This window comes from Mercenaria mercenaria, chromosome 5 (assembly GCF_021730395.1).
Source record: "Mercenaria mercenaria strain notata chromosome 5, MADL_Memer_1, whole genome shotgun sequence".
In the NCBI taxonomy this organism is placed as follows: domain Eukaryota; kingdom Metazoa; phylum Mollusca; class Bivalvia; order Venerida; family Veneridae; genus Mercenaria; species Mercenaria mercenaria.
Genome location: NC_069365.1, coordinates 55,022,209 through 55,046,136, shown reverse-complemented (window position 1 = coordinate 55,046,136; position 23,928 = coordinate 55,022,209). Strand labels below are relative to the sequence as shown.

Below are 23,928 nucleotides of genomic sequence, written 5' to 3'. Positions count from 1 at the left end.
GCTTCTCGCAACTCACGATCCGTCTCCTAGAGAATCTCCTGCTTTCTAGCAAACAGGATCACTGTGAACATTATCTGAACGAAAGAAATCAATTTCACAGTTAGTCAGGTAACAATAAAAATATGAGTAGGCTGAACTGCCTAACATAAACATACGATTAATATTGCATTTAGAATTAACCCCAGTGATCTGCAAATAAATTTTCACAAAGTTGTTTTTAAAAACTTTACTGTAAAATCATTTAATCCTGCTGGAATAAAATTCGTGCTTTCAACCAACACGTTTTTTTTTGCTGTCGACGAAATAAGTTTAAGGATTTCAGATTAAAGTTAAACAAATTGGAATTTCATTTGTTCACAAGTTCATTAATCAGAAATTTCATTTGCGTTTTGTCATGTTAGCAGGAAATCCACAAAACATTTTATAGAAAAATTTCACAGCCATTTATTCTTTTTGTACCTGTTACAAAAGTTGCCTGCATCAATAAGGTGTATTACACTTGGCTGACATTAAGAACAGAACAGAACATAATTTTATTTCAGTAACTTATACATACATAGTATCTCGTTACATACATAATTATAATTTTATATATAATTATTTCATGGTCACGTGATAAACTCATACAATCGTTAAGTAAAGAAAAAAAAGAAAAGAAACATATAGCTAATTGTAATCACATTCTGTGGATGGAGAATAGACGCTCACACATTTAACAGATGTTGTTATATTATGACTGAACAGTATGATATCACACGTTGTACATATTTTACAAGTTATACAATACAATATGACACCCTGACAAACTTTTTACAAATATCTTATACATGCATTAAGAGTACCCATTAAAGTCAATTGCACTAAGGATGAATCAAGCATAACAATACTGGTCGAAATGCATGATTGACATATGAAATATGAATTGAGTAAAATGTAAAACGAACCGTATGTATACCACCATATGCAGATGTGCCAAGCCGCCAGGAGAGGGTCGCAGGTGTAGGTACCCATGGTTGACGACTCGATAACAGCTTTACAGTACCAGAATTGTGGCTTAATTTACTAATACTTTATTGGATTCTAAATCTGAAAACCATTTTTGTTTAAAACAATCAATTACTCTTTGCTTGAAAACAGGTATAAATGTATTGTGGGTTCTCCCAAATACCGATAAACCAAAATCGCTCAGTAGATTTTTAACATCAAGCGCCAATTGTTTCACACTGCCTGTCTTTATATGGAACCAACTTTTCATTATCTGATAGCAAAACATAATTATATAGATTCGATGTCCCTTTTTATGCATTCAAAATTTAAAATAATAGAATACGTCTTGATCAGTGGGTCATTTCGTTTAACGCCGAAACCAATCTGAAACAAAAACATGCACGTTAGGACGAAAAGGTGCAAAAGGCCAGAAATCTTTAATGCAAAACAATCGGTCAAAATATCCAAAAATGCAATTCCCAGACAACCCTGTGTGTTCCCTGTACAGATCATAAGTACCCATTACGTCGACTTCGGTGCCTTCCAAGCAAAGGCATATCATTAATATCACCCTATGCATTTCATTTGGCGTGTTTGTACACATTATCCCCCAGAGATTTGGATCAAAATCGGCGTATTTGTGAAAGCATGAAAGCCCCTAAAAGGCATTATTTCAGGCATTGGCGGGCAAATTGATATAACCACTGAACTATAAGCAATCTGGGTGACTTCCTATACGCCAAGCGAGATTTCGAACCTATATTGATGAGGGATAAGTGATTCAAATTCATCGACTTTCACCACGGAGGCCCGGATTCGGTTTCGGGAAGAAGCCTTTGGAGAGGGCATATTCTTTATGAATTTAGGATTCGTATCATTCAATCAATGTTCTAATTGCACTGAAATAAATTAATGCTTCGTCGTTGTTTTATGTAAGTCGACATTGTATTAAGAGACCGCCCAAGGGACTGCTAAAACGTGGTCTCTTAATGGAATGGTCTCTTAATGAATTTTATTCAGGTGAAGAGAAAAGTTATTTTTAACTGTTAATGTAACTAAAATTTGTTGTAAGATCTTGAACACTTTTCCAAGTCCACAAACCGTGAAAATTATAGCTGGACTGTTGGTCAGTTTGACTCTTACAAGGGTTAATTGCATTCAGTCAGGTGCTCGCTAGTTACACCAAAGGCGAAGAAATGCCCGGCGGGAATTTGGTACCCGGTTGCTTAATAAATAATTTTGTCGAAGATTTTACCTGTCGGGACTACATTAATATGGTCGCTAGTCGTTTAAAAAAAAAGCCTTTTAATGGAATGGATTTATGTACTGAAAACGTTCGGGAAGGATTTTGACCTGTCGTTTAATAAACAAATTGCTTAATAGAGGTGGTCGCATGTACGATGTCGATTGTATATTGATATATTGAAAGTTTAAAACGGATTTTCCTTATTCTTATAAGGAAAAATGAGTAAATTATCAGGAAATGTTGCGACGGAATGACAGTCGGCTAAGAAGTGACAAATACATGCAATTATCAGTTTAACACTTATTCCTTCCTGCTTTTTATAATTAGTTCATGTTCATGACATTTTCGAATGAAAACGACAAAAATATACCATAATTATGGTACCTGATAAGGGGTGTCATGTATAGCTTTTGTAAAATCAGGCATCTGAAGTGTCAAGGAATTTTTCATGGTTTGACTAAGTTTGTTCTTGAAAGGGCAGTTTCTGAACGTTGGGTACCTTCTTCCGAAGTTGTGGCAATCATTAGGGGCGGTGCTTTACACACAGTGTTGCAAAACAAACTTTAAAACATTAGCGTTCTCGGCTAAGATACACACACAGATGCCAGCACTATTGCCGTCAACAACACTTCATGCTGTAACAGTATAATTATACTATGATTGCTAATGCATACCATAGACAGCTTCAGTTCAACGAGACTAACAATATAAAATCTATATCTTCCATAAAATGGAACCTTACTTTCAGGAATGTATGACGAAAGGTGATTTTAATTTTGATCTAATAGTGCCGAAGTCTCTTGTCACGTTGATTTTAAACTTTCGTAACCAAAGACCTACCATTATTATAAACTTCGCAAATCTTTTGCTAAATTTAAATTCTGAATTCGTTATTCAATTTAATTAGGCCTTTAAAGACTGTCTGCAACAAGGTATGTTATGGATAGGTTATCCTCCAATTTTGTAAGATTCTTATACATAGACATTTCCGGTTTTAATTTTTTAAAACTGTTGAACGTTTTATTGAAAGCGACTATGGTTGTATTGTTCTGAAACACACTGCATGCATGCTGTTGAGATCTTTTAGATTTCTCCCAGATTCTACGGTGACTGGACATGACTAGTTTTCGTTAGCTATTAAATCACCCAAAGGGACGGTCTGGTGTTATATTTGTCACCTGTCCTAATTCGTCGTGCTTTTCTCACTTCTGCAATGGTCACTGAGTACAGTATTGACACTGTCTTGTAATATAGGAACATGTTAGATGTTTTAAACATACAAACCTGTTTAAATTCTAACGTGGAAGTAAATTTCATACAGATCATTGATTGGTAACCCTTTCCGAACTTGTTCAAGGCTGGCCTCATTAAATGTTGCATTGTATCCTTACAATGACCACTTGCTAGGTCATTAAAGTGGTTATGTAGAGATCAAATACAGGGTTAACACACTGATAAAACTCAATGATCCAAAAGGACAAGAAAATATAGCAACACTAAGTACAGTAGACATTTTACCGCCGCACAATACTTAAAAGCTGAGGTTGTGATAGTTATTAAATCTATATGAAGATCCTTTGGAAGCCTAAATCACAATCAATCTAAATAATAGCCATTCTCGTCAATCACAGGTTCATCAAAATCACTAGACGAACCATAACCCGTGGTATGCCTCTGGGATGGAAAATGAATAAAAGCAGACTCGGTTCAATTGAAACTGTCCGGGTAAATTTCACCCGCCTACGAAAATCGAAAACAATATGATGTTGTGTGGATGACTGACATGCCGGGTCCGCGTTGACAGACTGACTGTATGTGTGCCACTCCGGGTTCTTCTACCCTTGCGACACCAGACGCCAGCCGACGACCACGCTCATATTCAACGTACGCATTAGCGTACAAGGGAAGAAGTTTTCTCATGTTTGCTGACATGCCGGGTCCGTATTAACTACAGCCAAATACAACGCCAGTTTATTAATCACTGTGTTTTCTTTTAAGACATTTATTACAGAAAAAACTATGGTTGGATTAAAATATTAATATTTGATGTAATGGGAGTAAAATATATCATTACATTTTTTGGTGTTACACTAGTGTAATTTTGACGTTGATGTCATCTTAAAGTTTAAAAGAAAAAACTTCGATGTGTAAGAAAAAGAAACTAACATGTGATAAAACAAAATTACATTTTTTCCATTCCACATTGAATTCGTTAGACTCGTTGAATAAAAAATAATAAAATGGTCAAGAGAACCTCACATTTTATGATAAAATGCTCAGCAGAACCTTGCATGTTATTATTTTATTAAATTCTTTTAATAAATGCAATATCCTCTGTTATATTGAAGGGACACAGAAAACAAAATATAGTTTTGCAAAAAGCATGTGAACTAAACATATATACAAGAAATTCACAAGCCGTTTTTGGTTCTAGTGGTATACACATTTTCTGTTCGTGGGGGAAATGGTTAATCTTTATTTGAATCTTCCCTTCCAACTAACATAGCCGGTATTTACTAACACTGATCAACTGGCAAGTCAACAATACCATGCACAGTTGAGGAATTACCAATTCGAATGGAAGTTCAAATGTGCTTGCACAATACTTCCATAAATAACACAAAGACATACATATATGCGTAAAGGTCATTTATTTTATCAAATGACGAATTAAAGAACACAGAAATTAATCTAACCTAAATGACTAGAATATCCAATTTAAAACTGATTGAAAAGCACATAGGCGGGGTATATAAACCGCCACAAGCAATGGAATTTTATCATAGTTTATCTTTATACTGTTCAATCAAAACTAAAAATGCAAAATTACAGTAATATATAAAATGGATGATAACATTGCTAATATTTTTATACACGGACAGCGGGAAGTATTCGCTTGTGAAACCAAAATAACCCAGCGGTTTTTATCCATTTCGTGGTAAATATTATCTATCTATTAAATATTGTGTCTACTAAAACAACAACAACAACAACATAGAAAAGGTAGGTTATGTATATTAGACTGTAGCTATACATTTAAGCTTATGATCTGGAAGTATTCTTGACACGAAAAATGTTTAAATCCACAAGTATGTGAATTTGGTTAAAAGTTTATCGTTTCCTCATCAAAATCAAGGAAGTTTAATGATAGTAAACAACAACAACATCCAGTTCAATATAATCAGGAAGAATATAAGTGTAACTATTCGCATCTCCCGTCTGCATAAAAAATCAGTTTCCCCTTTTTGTAGATATAAAGCTAATTTAACTTCAGTAAATCTTATTTGCGCTGTATAATGTGTAACTCCAGAGACTGATGACGATTTTCACGTATTTTTATGAGAAATATGGAAATGACAGGACATATAGAAAACCGTAATCTAACATCTTATTTACTATGAGGCCTTCAAACACAGCAAATGAACATAATAAATCTGTGAATTCTGAAGTATTTTCATCTTAAATAAAAGCATTTTTGCCATTTGTAAAATACTATTGCTAAATCACGACAGAAATATAAAACATTTAAAAATGTTTTGACATCAAGATTTAGAAACCATTCTTCTGTAACACCTTACATTTTGACCTTTCAAGTTTTTTTTCTTAGATGATTTTAAGCAATAGGTTTTTTTTTTATTTTCTGACTAAGAGATCCTAGTACTTACAATGTACGACATAAAGCCCAGTTTCTTTGCTTGTTTATTTTTGAATTAATATTTAGTACACCTATTGCCATATATGTAATCTTCGTGGTGCGTATTGTCATGATATTTATTGAAAATCATTCCCTAGTTAACGATTTTTGACTGGGTTCTATCTACATCTGAACTGGTTATATGTTAGGTGGTCAATTAGGTAAAGTAAAAACATTAAAAAACCTAAACCTACATACACATATCATAGACACTTTTCACATAATGAATTATGTATTATACATATGTATACAAAATACCTTTACGGTAGAGCTACAGTATATTGTGCTGAACATTTACATTTACGTATGATTAAGGGCAAACAAATGACCTATAAAACATGAAACTTAGGAAGGGGCTCACTCAGCAACAAGTGTCTTATAAATGAAACAGAAAAAATGATAATTAAAAATAAATCTGGATACAATAAACTCAACGTAAATATCAAAAGCACTTATTACCATAGACACTGCGTCCTTAACAGCAAAACCTACGGATAAAAAGAAAGTGGAATATTTCCAAATTTTTCAGGAAAAATGTCGCTAAAAGGGCACATGTTCCCAAAATCTTGAAAAAAAATACAGTTTTCTTAACCCGAACAGTCAGGCAGATTGTCGTCGGCACGGTACGCTTTCTCCTTTGATGTAAAGAAGAAAATAAAAGCAAGAATCAGAAAATTAATTGTAGGGCGCAGATGTTTTACTTACGTAATCTGCAAATTACATGATTGTGAAATAAAAAATTAAAACATGTGCCTGTTTACAAGTATTCCGATACAAAATACAATATTACACTCTTAAAACTAGTTCATCATATTTTCCAATCTGAATTACGTGTCTATCCTTGTTGTTACGTTATTAGCCAAGTATTGATGTCGTCTTTTAATCAAACTCATCGTGAAACTAGTTGTTGTAAGTACTGGTCATAGCAGCTGCTGATGCTGAAAAAAACAAGAACACGAGGGTTATACCATAGCTTGCGAATCTGAGTTTTACAGGTACAATATGTCAACAATTTTCACTCATTAATTTGACCATTTTCAAATTTGACCCAAGTTTCATGAAGACAAACAATTTGCCTAGGTATTGTGTAGATTAGACATATATAAAATTTGGTCTCAAATGTGTTAGTTTTGAATAACTAAAGGATCATAACTCTGTTGTTACTTAATTTACCTTTACCATTGTCGAACATTTGCTACCTTGTGGCCTTCTACATTGTGAAAATTTCGTGATGGTTAGTTTTTTTACTGGTTACTCAAGAAATCTTGCCTCTTATGTGACAAAATTATGAACATGACAATTATGACTAATTCAAGGGTCATAGCTCTGGTGTTGATTAAGCAACCTTCTTGACAAAGACAAAGACAAAGTCTGTATACTTTTTGCGGTAGTGCTTAAAGAAAGGGTGGATAAAATCAAGGCGATCATTGAAAATTGACGAATGCTGTCAGACTGTTTAGATAGTGTTGTTATCAGAAATTTCCTAAATGGGAATTAATTATGCAACAAATTGTCAAATCCCTAATAACATTTAAAAAAAAAAACTGCGAACAACTTTAATTTGTTAACTACGTTCAAGTAGTCAAAACTCAATACTAAAACCCCGTGTAGTTATCCATACGCTACGCACAACTACATTTAACCCTTTGCAATTTCTGCGATGTTTCATTGAAATCCTGCAGCAGTTCTGAAGATGAAGGCCAAGCAAAAATCTATAGACGTATGTGTAAATCAAAAGTTCATAAAAATCATTCTACTGTCAAACACAATTACATTACTTTACTGTTGATTAAAATTTATTGTTAACTGCGTGAATATTTCTGGCCCCAAACGTGATTAACAAAAAGCAAAAAGTCACACACGTTCTTTGCAATGTCCATAATTTGCATTAACAATTTTTTGTTCACAAATCATGCCATTCTGAAGCCCTTCTTCCTGGAAATAATTCTTACTCATCATATATGCAGAGACGATGTGAGAAAGGGTTATATATTTTGTCCTCAGACAGGTATATTTAGACAATTACTTTAATATGCTATCATTAACACAGCTATCTGGGACTTGACAGTCACAGAGGGGTTAACCAGTGCTCTATTATTTGCATACGTAACGTAAGTATTGACCTGGCACTCATTAATCTTCGCCAATATTTTCGGGCGTTTTCGTCAGTTCACGCGATATCTGTATCCTGAAAATATGTACATTAATCAAAATAAACGACATATTTAAACAACGGCAAAGTGGTGTAGACGTTAGCTCTCCACCTTCTACGCATGTTACCATGGGTTCGAATTCAGTGCAGATCATTTTTCTAAAATCTATGTTATGTAATTGTATAGAAATTACTTTGATTCTCACAATATTTTCTGAAACCTACAATTTTTCTTGTGTACGGACGCTAGTTCCTTGAATTGCCCGTTGAATGAACGAACACCTGCCCGGTCTTGAAAAATTTGGTAGAATGGTTTACATTCGAGTAAATAGATTTATTTTTTATTTTGTTGGGTTTAATGTCGCACCGACACAATTGCAGGTCATATGCCATTTTTCTAGCTTTGATGGTGGAGGATGACCCCAGGTGCCCCTCCGTGCATTATTTCACCACGACCGGGCACCAGGGTAGAACCATCGACCTTCCGTACCCAAGCTGGATGGCTTGAGAATTCAATGCCCTGAGTGAGGCTCGAACCCACATAGATGAGAGGCAAGTAATTTGAAGTCAGAAACCGTAACCACTCGGCCACGGAGGCCCCGACATGTACGTAGAAGAATGTTGAATAGTAGAGTATTTCTTTCAATAAACGAACTTAAAATCATTAAAAGTTTCACAATTTTCCTGTCTGTAAAGTTTAAAGATGAAATAAAAAATGATATGGTCAGACAATGGACTCGAGCCCACAACCCTAAGATTGGTAGCTGAACGCTTTATCCGCACAGCTATATCTGCACTTGCGACATGAAGAAGTTAACTTATTGATTTTCAATATTCATATCGTTATTTAGGGTCGGACACCGAAAATTAATTTACGAAAACATACGGAATATTCATGAGTGCCAGGCCAATACTTACGGACAATATCCAGATGCCATCAACTTGCCGCTTTTGTAACAAATATCTCCTAGCAGATACCATAGTGAGTAATGTGGATGAGAAATAAACAATGAATGGCAATGACAACACATGTACGGAGTAAAACAATTTAAATACTTGTACATGAGGATATAATTATGTTTTGGGCTTAATTACCTCTCGTTCAATTTGTAAGGATGGAAGAAGCGCTCTCTTTATCTTAAGCATTAACAACTGCAAAACAGCTTGACATTAGTTAAGTAACGACTAATAGTAAAGCCAACTAGTGTTCCTAGCTTTTGTACCAGTTCTGACTTGCAGACTGGCAAGTAATTGACACTTTCTTTAGAGAAATCCGATGTGAAGGCGACTGACTGTTAGAAAGCATGTTTGTATACTCGCATAAAATTTCAGTGAAAATTGATACTTACATGATGTTGGTATATATAATCAATAGCGCAGGATCCTTGTGAAGCAATCACAAAAACTTTGTAAGAACCAAAAAATAAAAACAGAAATCAGCAACGGCACCAATCTGCATAAAAATTAAAAATTATTTTTAAATATGGTAAAACTATATTCATTTTCACATTTGTTTGCTTGGAACCAGCTTTGAACAAATAGTTAAATGATCCTAAAACTATTTTTTCTCTTTCTCCAAAATCTGACATCGCCGCGATAAACAAATTTGAAGTTCATCCCATTTTTCATGAAATCATTCAAGTTTGAATGTATATTTGTCTTTGCTATGAGAATACTCTAAATGCTGCTTGTTAATTTAAGGTACCGGCCTGTTTGCATACTTTTGTGATTCACTAACACACATTTATTCTGCCGAAAAAGTTTTGACTGAAACACAAATAACAACCGAAAATATACAGGTGCATGCCATTAATGCTTTAAATATGCATTTATTGCAAAAGTCTTTGCCATCCTTTGGTCATCGTTTACCTAATTGTACAAGACCATAAAAGAAAGTATAAATACAATATGAAATTAGTATCGAGCGATAAAGAACACAGTTTAAGGATGTAGTAAACTTTGTCACCACCAGAGAAGATTAACTATTATATTGAATCAAGGAATAAAAGGAAAGTGGTAATTTGGAGACTTGCATGATGCCTCATTGATAAGATATATTTCATTTTAGCACAGTATTTCAATTACTTATGAAATTCGCTATTTACCTATGAGACTGGTACACTCAGTAGTGTCACTAGTGACACTTACCTGTGCTCAATAATCCAGTGCTGAACACATTCTTCGGTCTTATTAGTAGAGGAAGGAATCATTCTTAATATATTGCTACAGCAGCCTTTGTATGCCGCCCCTATTGTCCAACAGCAGTAGTCAAGACATAACACCGATGGATGATAGTCGCCTAGTAAATCTGTATAACTATCACAACAGTCAAAAGCTTGTGAACCCTGACCTGTGAACAGAAATTATTTCTAATTGTGATGATAGTCGCCTAGTGCATCCGTCTATCCCAACAGTCAAAATATTGTGAACCCTGACCTGTAAACAGAAGATATTCATCTAAATATAGTGCGATGGCCTGTTAAGGCCAGCCCGATGGTACAAAAGTATCAAGTTTCTGTAATTGATTCTGACAAGGAGATTAATTAAGCTCTTTGTTTCATCTTGTTTTATCAAGGATACAATATGGGATAAAAACATTATTCTGTGCAATAATAAATAGCCATGTTCGCTGAAAACGCAACAGCTGTAGAAAGACAGTACAAATCTGATAATAATGTCTTTTTCGTGAAACATATTTATTTATTTTTTTACCTTCTTATCATTTTGTTTTCCTTCCTAACAAAAGCTTGAAATAGTGTTTATTCATACTTTACTTTACAAACAAATGTATGAATATACTGTCAGAATAATTTGTATGTTAGTATATTGATAACATAACACATTAAGCACAAATAATGCTTGACTCCCTTTCCATGCTATCATTGCTATAATTATTGTTGAATTGCTGTTATTAATAAAATTTAGGTCATTTGTGGCTGATTTGGGTTCATTATGTGGATGGCTGGGTCCCAGCATCACACATAATGTCATATACAAAAGTTAAAGGGAACCAGATATTTGATAGAGCAAGTGTTCGTTGTAAAACGTTATGTTTAAATTTTGACCAATCAGAAACAAGTTCTGAAAATAGCACGTCTGCTGGGGTATAAATAGGTAGATGGATGACAGAGAGCTCATTCGGTATCCAGCGGTAGAAGAAGACACATCGAGGATTCAACTAATAATTTATCCCAGTACCTTGATAAGGAGACTATTGCAGTTACCCTGTCAGGGCGGATAAATTATTAAAAAGACGACTTTGGAAGTTTATAGACTAAAGAAGAGTTGCAGAATTTCAATAAGGTTTCGAGCTATAGGGCCAGCGCATAGGAGTTTTACCTTAAGGGTAGTTGAATGCTATATACGATAGCATATATAGGCTGAGCATCGGGAAGCTGAGACAGAGACCCAGAGTTTGGTAATCTACTGAGATAGTAGGAGAGTTCCAGCTTATAGACTGTTTAGCATTATTGGCGAAGTACTGCCAAGGCATCGGGGATATACCTATATGGTAGTTGAATGCTACATGTGATAGCATATAGGCGCTGATCATCCAGGAGTCAGGGCAATCATATAGAGTTTGAGAGGACAGAGGCCGAGCATCTATGCGATAGGACTCGTATGTTGTTGATTCATAGACATTGTCTGACGGGAACTTCAACAAAAAGGCCAGTCAAGTATAGAGTCTCCAGCCTATAGGAGTTTGAGATAATCATTTGTAATGGAAGATTGCTAGTTTGAAACATTTAGTGATTTGCCTGATCCCTGAAATTGTCTAGCTCATAATAAGAAATCATTTACAAATCATTGGTACACGAATCATTTAGGCAAGGTAGCCAGAGGAAAATTCTATATGAGATATTTGGTCTCACCAGCTCTACGTTTTAACAAAGGACATTCTACATCGTTTGTCAGCTAGTCTAAGACATAGTCACCTTAGCGATTGGACCCAAACCATTGTTCAAGATACTAAAGCCGTAGGCACTTCCCTGGGTCATATAACCAGTATCCTGACATATACTGGCCAACACATCTGGCAATAATTTTTATATTTATGTAAATCATTGTAATTTTACCTTGTTCTGTGATTTCAAAATTAAGTGGTAATATGGGTGAGGAGTTCATGAATCATGTGATCATCTGTACGGTAATCTAAATATAATTTGACCATTTTAGCAATTGCCATTCCAATGCTATATACTCAGTCAAAAAAAAGGGTGCATGATATTTTCTTTAACTATGTAACCAGTTGACTAATGGTTGTCTGATGTTCAGCACAGAAAAAGAACACTAATATCATTCAGTTGAGGTCATTTTGTCTTTCCACTGTTCTATAAATTGACGTAACCTCTACTAAAAAGAATTTTTGCACGTAAACATCATGCATTATTCATTCATTGTGAGTTCAATGTCCTGTGAGTAGGATGTTCGTTGTAGCAGAATAACACATTCAATTCCAAATTTTCTCACGAATAACACTGACACGTCTTAGCAAACAAGCTTACTGCAGGCGCTAGTAATGCTAACATCTTCAACGTCTGTTCACGACCTTGCATGGCAGATGAATTGTCCTAGAGATACAAGCTAACGTCTCTATGTTCGAATTCGACATTCCTGACAGTACCAGTTCAGGGAGACCGAGAGTAACGGCTGGTCCAACATCAGCTAAGGTAAGAATAGGCTAAAAGAATTTTAGCATGGTAAGTGTGATTAGAATAGAACAAGGTCTAGTACTGGATGGTTGCCACAACCACCTTGAAAGCATTATGGTCAGGGATGGTAACTATCTGGCTAGACAGGTTATTTCACAATACAACTGAGTGTGGAAAGAATGAAATTTTGTGGTAATCAGAGGTGACCTGTACTTGTCTGAAACTATGCGGTTGCATCAAATCTAGATGGTATGTGAATGTACCTTGGGAGATTTATGGCAACAAGATGATGGTAGATTTTATAAACAAGTACCAGACGAGAATCCAATCTTCTATGTTCAAGGGAGCTCCACCCAGTCTTCCTTGCATTTCTATAACACTGGAGAGAGGTGAGAAGTCACTTTTGACCCATCAAAGTGCATGATGTTGAACCATTTCTATTTTGTGTGTTTGCTCCAGATGGTAGATGCATATTCCAGCTGTGGACGGACAAGAGTTTTGTCATTTTTGGTGGTTGTTGATGATATTTCGTTTTATGAAGCCAAGAGTTTTATTAGCATTTGAAGATGTTCTACTAATATGTTTATTACAATTTAGATCTGTAGTTAAGTCAAAAGTACTCAACACCAATATAAGTATTTTGTGCTGGGAACTGATTCTAAAATGGCCATGGAGTAAATTATTTGGTTTGATGACAGTTTTGTTTTTCTGAAGTGTAGTACGTGGCATTTAAAAGGATTAAACTCAACGTCCAGCACATTTTCCCATTTTTTTCCAGCTTGTTAAGACCTTCCTGGAGGATTTTGCTATCATAGGAAGAATGTATAGCAAGGTAGACCACAGTATCGTCGGCAAAGAGTTTCAATACGTATTTCAAACTTACGAAAAAAATCTAAATGAAAGAGAATGACATGCTCTTTATTATAAGCTTGCCGAAACCATACCAAAAATTGATCTGAAAGCAGTTATTAAAGATTTTATAAAGTAAACAAACCCCTACAACAGTTTACCATCAATATTTTCCACTCATGAATGTACACAGTACAAGTGATAGTTGTCGATATAAATGTAAATTTATGAGAGGTCTCAACAGTTTTTTTTTCAAGTTGTGTAAACAGTTTCAGTTGTAAATTAATGTGAATATCTTACGTTACCCACTTACCTTGATTACAACAATAAATAAAACACCTTAATAGACATTTTCGGCGTAAATGGAAATGTACACGACTACGTTAATGTATACGTATTTCGATCAATTTCGACGGGTTTTCTCAAAATACTAGACAGAAAGTGTTTTGAATAGCAATAATTCTTAAGATGTTTTTGTTTTGTTTATGTTTAGCTAAACGCCGCAATTATAGGTTATATGGCGACTTTCCAGCTTTGATGGTGGAGGAAGATCCCAGGTGCCCCTCCGTGCATAATGTCATCAGGGGCGGCGGGCTACCGGGTAGAACCATCGAACTTCCATAAGCCATCACATGAAGAATTCAACGCCCCGAGTGCGGCTCGAACCCACATCGGTGAGGGGCAAGTGATTTGAAGTCAGCAACCTTAACAACTCGGGCACGGTGGCCCCTATAATTCTAAAAAAGCATTCAGCCAGTTTACATGCATTGTCAAAAAGTCATAAAAAGTCTGGCACAAACGAACAATACGATAGACAGAATCATGTCTTCCTTTGTTTTCTAATGACTGTGAGACTTGGTATTATATGTTATTTGTTATTTGTCGTTGTTTAGAGCAAGAAGACAAGTCCACATAATGTTGATGATTTATACTAAGTTTGATTTTAATTAGATAATAACTGTAAAATGAGCTGAAAACGACAGTTATTGTGAAGCTAGATGGTTTCCTTACATAAGGAATTCAACGCCCCGAGTGAGGCTCTAATCCACATCGGTGAGAGGCAAATGATTTGAAGTCAGCTACCTTAACCGCTCGGCCAAGGAGGCCCCTAATTATTACATGTATTATTACGAGCGAAGTGAGCGTATGTTTGCTGAATATTCAAGGATATCCTTTAATTGAAGCCAGATTTTAACATTTGTATTTCAAACTGTTGGCTGGTGGGTGGATGGCAGTAGAATGAATATTTATTGAGAGCAAAGCTAGCAAAATGTCTTAAGAGACATTAGACGACTTTATATTAAGTTTTATGTTGGAGCCGGAATACATACATATTTATTTACTTTTCTGACAGGTTCGTCCCTGATGTCCTAATGGTCATCGCTTTTTAATAAAGATATGAATAGTTCGAATGTTCCAAGTCACCTTTGAGACTACAAATTTTAATAAACATTTCACAAACGGAGCTAAAATCAGTGTTCAGGAGGAAGAAGAGGCAGATATATTCGATCATTGTTGAATATTTCATACGTTTTCAATACGTGGACCATATTGTTAATCGGTTTTGAAAAATGTATCCAATGCCGTATATGTTATTCACTTTAAATAAAGTCGTTACTTACTTACTTACTAATACTAGTATTCAATACGGCGATAAGCAAGATCGTATCTAAGGGTGGTGAATTTCAGCTGTGCCATTACTTAGAGATTTAGTGTTAATATTAACTGATATATGTTATTCGTTGTTGTCTTGAGAAAACCCCCAACTTCTGGCCGAAGTACATAATACATGTACGTAGTTGTATACATATACATTTACGCCAAAAAGGTCTAATATAGTGTGTTAAAGGTACTGGACCTGTAATGACAATCATCAAATTACGTATTCTTCATATACTTTTATGTTGTTTTTTTCCGGCGCCGCCGTTTGTTAATCCCCCGCCGTGGCGGAGGGATTATAGGAATGGTCTGCGTCCGCCCTTCCGTCCGTCTTTCCGTCCTTCCGTCCGTAACAAAATCGTGTCCGGTCCATATCTCCTAAACCCCTTGAAGGATTTTCATGAAACTTAGATCAAATGATCACCTCATCAAGACGATGTGCAGAACCCATGAGTCAGCCTTGTCGGTTCAAGGTCAAGGTCACAACTCAAGGTCAAAGGTTTGAGCCTGCCATTTTGTGTCCGCTCTATATCTCCTAAACCCCTTGCAGGAATTTTTTAAAACTTGGGTCAAATGATCACCTCATCAAGACGATGTGCAGAACCCATGAGTCAGCCATGCCGGCTCAAGGTCGAGGTCACAACTCAAGGTCAAAGGCTTGAGCCTTCCATTTTGTGTCCGCTCTATATCTCTTAAACCCCTTGAAGGAATTTTATAAAACTTGGGTCAAATGATCACCTCATCAAGACGATGTGCAGAACCCATGAGTCAGTCATGCCGGCTCAAGGCCAAGGTCACAACTTAGGGTCAAAGGCTTGAGCCTTCCATTGTGTGTCCGCTCTATATCTCCTAAACCCCTTGAAGGATTTTCATCAATCTTGGGTCAAACGATCACCTCATCAAGGCGATGTACAGAACTTATGAGTCAGCCATGTCGGCTCAAGGTCAAGGTCACAACTGAAGGTCAAATGTTTGAGCCTTCCATTTCGTGTCCGCTCTATATCTCCTAAACCCCTTGAAGGAATTTTATAAAACTTGGGTCAAATGATTACCTCATCAGAACGATGTGCAGAAATTATGACTCAACCATGCCAGCTCAAGGCCAAGGTCACAACTAAGGGTCGAAGGTTTGAGCCTTCCATTTGGTGTCCACTCTGTATCTCCTTAACCCCTTGAAGGATTTTCATCAAACTTGGGTCAAATGATCACCTCATCAAGAACTCATGAGTCAGCCATGTCAACTCAAGGTCAAGGTCACAACTGAAGGTCAAAGGTTTCAGCTCTGTATCTCCTAAACCCCTTGAAGGATTTTCATGAAACTTTGGTCAAATGATCACCTCATGAAGACGTTGTGCAGAATTCATGAGTCAGCCATGTCAGTTCAAGGTCAGGGTCACAGCTAAAATCAAAGGTTTACCCTTTCACTATCCATAGCAGTGGCGGGGGATTTAGCTGTCTTTCAGACTGCCTTGTTTTCACTGAATATGCAAAGTAATCATGTCTCCATGGACCATCGTCTATGGTAAAAACGCGCGGAAAAGCCAGCCAGTAAAAATTACATGCTATGTCTGTGCTTGGGATTCCCAGGGATTTCAGGTTCATATTTTCATATGTAAAATATTGTTTGGTTCACATGCAAGACATTTCTTCTTTTCTTTTAAGTTCTGAATCAACACATTTACAACTGATATAGGTGATTAAAGGTGGGTGTTGCTCATTTATTGTTAGAATTCTGCCTTAACTGATAGAGCGAGGCAGAGAAGCAAAAACACAAAATTACTTGGCCTAGGTCGAAACACGAAAACCTGTGACCTGTCATAAAGTAACACAACAATAATCCTTTATTAAAGACGCTGACAATTTGAGGCCCGTGTGCTAAAATGATATTAAAGCGCACAAGAGTATTGTGTTGTGACTATTCAACTGCATAGAAAATCAATGCTTTATTGTAAAGACACAACTAAAGAAGTGGCTTCAAATACCCCAGGTTAAATCCTAAAAGTAAATGTAACAGTTTTAAGGTATAAGACCCGTAATAGAGTATCTCCTTTTTTAAGAGTATTCAATTCCTACTATAAACCTACTCTGATTGCAATTTTCAGGGGGGCGTAGGTTCAAGCCCCACTGGGACCAGTTTTTTTCCCCTTATTTTCCTTTTTTTTTTCTAGTAAGTTTTTACTTCTTTCAAGACTTATAATTGATTTATTGCACAAAAATGGAAAATTTTCATTTGATAAGCAATTTCTTGCTGTTCAACGTGAATGTACCTCTAAAACAGAAGGGGTAGAGTTAAACATCTTTAAAAATACTGAGTTACATGCGGTAAAAGTTCTCTATTTTGCCTTCACTCTTTAGATTGCATGTTGTGAAAGAAATGTAGGTAGGTTTTACTTCTGCCCCAATGCTATTTTTAAATGAAGTGAGCAAAATTCAAAACAGACCCGCAGGATTCGACCTCAAGTTTTCAATGTTGGGAATTAGAATTCTGTCTCATTAAAACCGTTTACTTGAGGCACCTTAGAAAAATGATATTGACAGTTTTATTTTGTGTTTTATAATTGTTTACCAATAGTATTTTTGTTTCTTTTTTCAAATTTAATGGAATAATGAATTCTCAGCAAACATTTTGGGTAGTGGCCATCACTTGGAAATTTATCTCTACTTGAGCTTGAGGAAATACCATAAATTATACAAAATTGATAAAAAACGGCACAGTAAAAGTTGTTTTAAAATTGCAACACAGTACGAAACACGGTCAACTTTAAGAAAATACCAAGCACATGCCATTTTGTAAACATCCCTATTAGGGGTCTAATACCTTAAGGACGCCTGTACAGGGCGGGCAAGAAAAGGATGTATAAATACCACTTTGTTTTTTTTTAATATACCAATTTATGTCTTTAATGTAAATGCGCTGTTTATGTTTTTTAAAAATATTTCTTGTTTTACTTAAAGCACTGATCGTGTTCAGCTTACAAATACATAATTTCACCTACTACCTTAAAATATTGCAGTTACATTTAATGACAATGACTTTTAGGTTACACTATTTGCAGGAAAGTACTCCTGAACAGTCAAGAGAAATGCTTCAAAATGAGTAAAGCATAAGAAGCACTTTCAAAAGATTAGTTGAAACGATAAATATAACAACAGACTACTTATGTTGTTACACATATGTGATACCAATTTAACTCTTTTGTAATTACTCATTGTTGAATACACATTTTAGTGTATCAAATTTCGTGTAATCCAAGTTATCATTATTGAGAGAAGTAACTTAGGCTAAAAAGCTAAAACGTACATATATTAATGTCATGAATTATTATAATAACATTTGGAATATCATAAATAATACCAAAGCATTGCAAATAAAGCGTTGAGTGAAAAATGAAGTTTTACGCTATAGCCACTATTGTGCCCTTATTCATGACGTCATGATATTTTCCAGCCGCGATCCCATAAAGAAATACCTGGGATTTTGCATAATTATACCCCTATTTATCGTCACGTGGAACAATTATTTTCGAGTTGCACTTATTTTCGATTTACACTAAAAATCGTTTGAGCTCAATTCGAATCCATGTTAATGTATATGCAAAACCATGGTCACAAGAACGCTACGAGCTCCGCACGAGTAGGTTTTCAGTCGAATTTTGACAAACTCGTACGGCGTCCGTACGGACATCGTTGACTCATACGAGCGTCGTACGGATTTTGTGAGCTCGTAGAGCACTCGGAAACTCGGTGAAAATGTTTCACCGAGCTCCCGAGTTCTGTACGTGCTCGTAGAATTTTTCGGTCGGTCGCAGCTCGCAAGAGCCCCGTACGGGAACAGCACGGGCCCAGGAAGAACTCCTACGAGCCCCGCACGATGTCCATGCCAATTTGGAAAACTGCGAGGCTTGCCGATGCTCGCACGACTATCGCAGGAGACTCGCACGGTCAACGTACGATGTCCGTACGATATTAATGACACCGTGCGTAGAACGTGCGATGTCCGCACGGAGCTCGCAGGGCATTACGATCGCCGTACTCTTCGTACTCTACGACTTCCTTGGTTATTCAATGTGGTATAAAACAGGACCCAGTACGAGCGCCGTACGAGCCAGCGGGAATCATACGAGGTAAGGCCGGGCTCCTTGCGAGCTCCGTACGACTTGTCTACGATGTCCGTACGGATATCCTACGATTGAAAATGTTAATGTTTCAGACGTCGCCGAACTGATTTGTTCTTGTCGCACGGACACCGTGCGGACACCGCACCGAATTGCCGTGCAAGCGCCGTGCGAACCCACGAGCAGTCTGCGGGCTTCTTGTGAGTTCCGCACGACTTGTCTGCGATCTCCGTACGGATATCTTACGAGTGCATCCTCTAAAGATCGTACGGGGCCCGTAGGTACTGTGACCAGAAGCTGCGATTGTACTGAGACAATAAGGATTCTAAAACTGGTGGACTCGTACGATTTTTTAAAACCGTACGGACATCGTATGGTTTTGTGACCAACGAATAGGTCGGAGAGCTTATCAGTACACCAGCGTATCATTATTTTACAATACATGTTAAATACAGCGTAATATAACGAAAACGCTAGAAAATATTTGCGAATATTAACGATTGCCATGTCAATACTTAACGACAATAGCCGTTTCCCAAAAATGCAAATTGAAACATATTCATTATTTATTACCTTGGGCTTCTTGGGATATCTATCAATTCAAATTGTAAAACTTCTATTCATAAATGCTTTTCTATGGTACTTGAAGATATACTGATGTACGCTTATTATTTTGAGGCCCTGTGTGATTGTTTTTACTTGCAAAATAGTTTTGGTATAAGTATATGTTAATGTATTCTTTCGCTGAAAGGTGATGTCCACGACAATGCACTGGATATTAAATTTCTGTTATTAAAACAATACCGTGTATGCATATAACTTCAACTTTATACATATTATTTCACATTTCTTTTAACTTACAATTGTTTATGGCGTCAAACACTTATCTTTGTGTGGACCTAAAAACCTATTTTGTCTTTTACAGTTAAAAATTGTGTTTTACTGTAAATAAAGTGAATGCCACGTTTTTTTTGGTGTTGTTTTTGCGGAATAACATGATTACTGAAGTATGGCGGATGGATGTCTTCAACTTCATGATAAACGTCCAGTTCTTACACTTTAAAGATTTTCTGTTATATAAACAAAGAAGGATTTTACCGTGATTGTCTTGTCGATTAGAACACATTTCGCAAAATGACCTACTTTTGGCTATTCCGGTTTACTTCCTCGTATTTAAAACCATATTTTATTCCAGATTAGTATAAATCTATTTCCCAAGTAAAAATTAAAAAGAAGTGTATTGATACTATACAATACACTGCTATCCGGCTGCCACAAATCTACTTAACGCTTAGCCTTAAATTTTGAGAAAAAAAAGTTGAAACAACACCAAATCATAAAAAGAAAGGGTTGTTTCACATGAAAATTGAACGGCCTATAAAACATGTATATTACTCTACAAACAATTATTTTTAGTATACTGATATATACATTGAATTCCGGAAAAAGGGTGCATAAGGTGCCACACTTTTGGGAAGTTCAACTTCTTAAAAAACTTTCCATTTTCAAAGAACTGTTACATATCTTTGTTTTGATGCCAATGTCCAAGTACTTCACATAACTAGGTGGAACGTAGTTTTCAGCAATTGATCATTTTTATTTCTTTACAAAATGCATTCATTTTCGAAGGAGAACATTTTTTCAGAATATTTTAAGTATCAATCTTACGGGACATGGAAGAACATGTAATGGTCAGGTATATTGTTGGTAAAGATGTTGTTCGTTTATCAAATATTTCTATATTTTGATGATATACTCCTAAACCTTAAAATACGTTTACACTGGACATAATTTTTTTCTCAAAAGACGCCATGAAATGACAATAGCATAAAACACGTGTTAAGATGGCAGTATAATGTATATTAAAAAAGACAAGGTCAGTTTGCGTTCAACATTTTTATACATTCGAATTTATTTTACTTTTGGTTTCATTCTGTGCTTCCAAATGATGTTATTGTAGACTTGATTAAAAAAAACAGAAGCAGACTTATATTTGAAAAGATGGAAGTTATGTAAAATGTTTTATAGTTGATAGAATCGAAGTTGATATAAGTGGAAATGTAATAGAAACAATTATCACATGTTTGACGTCGCGGGAGTGTAATAAAGCCATTAAATAAAAATGATAATACACTAGTGTAATAAAGCTTTGACGTCGACGTCATTTATAGTGTAGGAGACATCAGTCAAATTGACTTGTTTCTATAGTAAAAGAAAGTAGAGTTTTTGATGTTTCTACAGGAAAGGCTAACATGTAATAAAAAGAATATTACATTTGTGACTTTCCACATTGAAATTATTAAACTCGTTGAATAAAATGATAAAATGCTTGGCCGAGCCTCGCATTTTATTATTTTATTCAACTCGTTTAATAAATTCAATATGAAAAGACACTCATGTAATATCATCTATATATACAAATAAGTAACACCGGTACGTTAAATTAGTTGACCACATGTTAGGTGTCGTGGGAATGAAATAAAGCATTATATAATTTTGGTATTACACTTGTATAATAACACTTTGACTCTGATATCGTTTACGTATAGGAGGCGTGATTGTGTTTGGCCTAAAATACCGCGATTTTATCCGGTGAAGATTCAATTATCTTTTCTTTTGCTCTTCCGTCTGCAAGATAAGTATATTTATACTAACAAAATGAAACAGAAACACACTTATATGTTAAAAGATAATAATAACGCAATTCACAAGCATTATGTGTAAACTCATCTTGATAAGATGGCGGTTAATAACACCCCGTGCCTGACTCTTCTACCAAACGCTCCCCAGAGTGTTGTATACGCGGTCTCGATGCATGGCCAGTATTTTAACTTTTAAAGACATGTAAAGTCTTAGTCTGATATATGCCTTACGCACATGCATTGCAAATATATGCTGCATAACTCTGTATTTTTTTAAGAAAAAAAAAACCTCATTTATATCACTAGCATTTCTCCATAAAAATGTCGTTACTATTGCGTTACTTTATGCGACACTATATTTCCAGTTATAGCGCGCCTACGCATCTTTTCTAGTTCGAATGCATAAGTACGTGAAACTGAAACTTACCTCATCTGTGTTTATCGAGTCATTTTTACGCGTGTTTTGTGCTTTTATCCAGCATTTATTTATATCTGATTGAGCCTTTTTTGCGTGAACTATATCCAATATAGTTTAAGAAAAAAAACTGAGAGTTATCTTGTTGAATAATTGGCTTTAACAAATTTAATCCATTACCTGACAATACGCTCAGCACAACGGCAACTGTCAGAGGTTTCACCATTTTTACCCGAAAACGACACTTTTAATGTCCACTGATCGAATGCCTGTGAATTTAAATGGAGCACAAAATTCAACGAGGGTCACCAAGGTGTCCGTTATGTCGTTTGGAAATTACCTGACAAGCCGACATGCAAAGCTATTTAACAATGTTTAGTTAAATAAGCGTATGTAGAATAACAGAATTTACGAAATTCAAAGTTATTTCATGTTTTCTTCAAGATTTTTACGTTGAATAAGGTTCGCATTTTAGCAAAATTAAGAAAAAGGTAAAAAAAAGTGCGCACTGTCACACCCTATATAGCTCCCTTCGGATATAGCTCCTCGGAGAGCTATATTCGGGACACCTTTTCGTATATAGCTCCTGCGGAGCTATATTCTCCGTATATAGCTGCCTTGCTAAAACTGGAACTATAAACGGAACACCTGTAGCTTTGTTCCGTATATAGCTCCTCGGTGTTTTATGCAACATGGACCCCATGGCTTATTTAGGACATTTCGTTTTGTCCCGTTTTAAAGGACCAGATAGTGTCAAAATATTATACACATGATGTCTTAACTCTAATGCAAGGGTCATAACTAGTACTAGTACGTACGAATATATCGAGAAATCAAATTTATAAATTCCCACCTGTCTCCCAAATGGTTTGGGAAATCGTATATTCAAATGACACTCTGCAAAATAATCATGTTTTGTATAACTCGAACAGTATTGCTATAGTATTTTAATTTTCTCATGTATAGGGAGTCATATTCGGGTTTGTACATGCTTGCGTTCGTATACAGCACCTCTGTCCCACAGAGCTATATACGAAAACGTGTTCCGAATATAGCTCCCCGGGGAGCTATATCCGAAGGGAGCTATGTAGGGTGTGGCAGCGCACTTGTCGTTATCTTATCAAACTGGAGGAGGTAACCTTTGGTACATTGTAAAACGCAACAAGTTTAACATAAACAAACATGATGGTTATATACGCAAGTATCTCAAATAATGTAATGTAAATAGGCATTTCTAAGACATGTTGTATGCCGATTTTTCTCAAATGCATTATAGTATACCAATGTAATCTAGATACAAGGGCTGTAGCTAGCGCTTATTTATTTACAGGGTACACAATATACAATCAGATAGATTTGTTACTATATGTAATTGAAAACATAACATAATTTTACTTCTTCTAATCGTTTACGTCTGCAAACAAGAGACACGCGTTTGTGCACTATTTCTAGAATGCCTCAACACATGTTTAAAGTTCGGTGTGTTATAATTATTTTGTACATACTTTGTATGCATT

General features: G+C 35.8%; 1 protein-coding gene and 1 long non-coding RNA gene across 2 annotated transcripts in view; one reads left to right on the top strand and one right to left on the bottom strand.

Annotated features, from left to right (window-relative positions):
- The window catches only part of LOC123557260 (uncharacterized), a 291,086-nt gene that overhangs the window by 37,380 nt on the left and 229,778 nt on the right, over positions 1-23,928 (top strand). The window lies entirely within an intron of this gene.
- LOC123557266 (uncharacterized) lies at positions 4,866-22,683 on the bottom strand. Its single transcript, XR_006687587.2, has 4 exons — positions 22,592-22,683; positions 10,228-10,429; positions 9,429-9,532; positions 4,866-6,865 (listed from the first exon to the last, which is right to left on the bottom strand). It is a non-coding gene; the product is annotated as an uncharacterized LOC123557266 (long non-coding RNA).